Here is a 2124-nt window from a genome sequence, read left to right on the forward strand (position 1 = left end):
AAGGATTTTATTTCTCCTTTGCTTATGAAGCTTAATTTGGCTGGATATGGAATTCTGGTTTGAAGAATGTTGAATGTTGGCCCCCAATCTCTTCTGGCTTATAGGGTTTCTTCTGAGAGGTCCACTGTTAGTCTGATGGGCTTCCCTTTGTAGGTGACCTGGCCTTTCTCTCTGGCTGCTGTTAACAGTTTTTCCTTCATTTTGACTTTGAAGAATATGATGATCGTGTGTCTTGGGGTTGATTTTCTTGTGGAATATCTTAATGGTGTTTTCTGTATTTCCTGAATTTGCATGTTGACCTGTCTTGCTAGGTTGGGAAAGTTCTTCTGGATAATATCCTGAAGTGTGCTTTCCAGCTTGTTTCCATTCTCCCTGTCTCCTTCAGGTACTCCAATCAATCATAGGTTCAGTCTTCTTATGGAGTCCCATATTTCTTGGAGGCTATGTTCATTCATTTTCATTCCTTTTTCTCTATTCTTGTCTGCATGTCTTATTTCAGTAAGGTGATCTTCAAACTCTGATACCCTTTCTTCCACTTGGTTGATTCAGCTGTTGATACTTGTGTATGCTTCAGGAACTTCTTGTGATGTGTTTCTCAGCTCCATCAGATCATTTATGTTCCTCTGTAAACTGGTTATTCTAGTTAGCAATTCCTTTAACCTTTTATCAAGGTTCTTAGTTTCTTTGCATTGGGTTAGAACATGCTCCTTTAGCTCAGGGTAGTTTTTATTACCCATCTTCTGAAGTCCACTTCTGTCAATTCATCCATCTGATCCTTCATCCAGTTCTGCACCTTTGATGGAGAAATGTTGCAATCATTTTTGGAGGAGAAGAGACACTCTGGCCTGTTTGGTTTTCAGCATTGTTTGGTTGATTCTTTCTCATCTTTGTTTGTCGAGTTTCATTCTTTGAGGCTACTGACCCTTGGATGGAGTTTTGGGCCATACTGCCCAAAGTAAACTATAGATTCAATGCTATTCCCATCAAACTACCATTGACATTCTTCACAGAATTAGAAAAAAACTGTTTTAAATTTCATATGAAATAAAAGAAGACCCTAAATAGCTAAGACAATCCTAAGCAAAAAGAATAAAGCTGAAGGCAGCATGCTACCTGACTTCAAACTATACTACAAGGCTACAGTAACCAAAATAGTATGGTACTCGTACCGAAACAGACATATAGACCAATGGAGCAGAACAGAGACCTCAGAAATAACACCATGCATCTACAACCATCCAATCTTTGATAAACTTGACAAAAACAAGCAATGGGAAAAGGATCTTCTATTCAGTAAATGATGCTGAGAAAACTGGCTAGCCATATGCAGAAAACTGAAACTGGACCCCTTCCTTACACCTTATAAAAATTAACTCAAGATGGATTAAAGACTTAAATGTAAAACTCCAAACCATAAAAACCCTAGAAGAAAACCTAGGCAATACCATTTAGGACACAGATATGGGGAAAGACTTCATGACAAAAATGCCAAAAGCAATTGCAACAAAAGCCAAAATTGACAAATGGGATCTAATTAAACAAAAGAGCTTCTGCACAGCAAAAGAAACTATCATCAGAGTGAACAGGCAACCTACAGAATGGGAGAAACTTTTGCAATCTACCCATCAGACAAAGGTCTAGTATCCAGAATTTGGAAGGAACTTAAACATATTTACAAGAAAAAAAACAAATAACCCCATCAAAAAGTGAGCAAAAGAGCCAGGCCTAGTGGCTCACGCCTTGTAATCCTAGCACTTTGGGAGGCCGAGATGGGTGGATCACCTGAGATCAGGAGTTCAAGACCAGCCTGGCCAATATGACAAAACCCCATCTCTACTAAAAATACAAAAAGTAGCTGGGCATGGTGGCAGGTGTCTATAATCCCAGCTATTCAGGAGGCTGGGGCAGAAGAATTGCTTGAACCTGGGAGGTGGAGGTTGCAGCAAGCAGACATTGTGCCACTTCATTCCAGTCTGGGTGAAAGAGCAAAACTCTGTCTCAAAAAAAAAAAAAAAAAAAAAAGTGGGCAGAGGATATGAACAGACACTTCTGAAAAGAAGACATTTATGCAGCCAACAAACATATGAAAATAAAGTTCAGCATCACTGATGATCAAAGAAATGC

Source organism: Nomascus leucogenys, chromosome 4 (genome assembly GCF_006542625.1).
Source record: "Nomascus leucogenys isolate Asia chromosome 4, Asia_NLE_v1, whole genome shotgun sequence".
NCBI lineage: Eukaryota > Metazoa > Chordata > Mammalia > Primates > Hylobatidae > Nomascus > Nomascus leucogenys.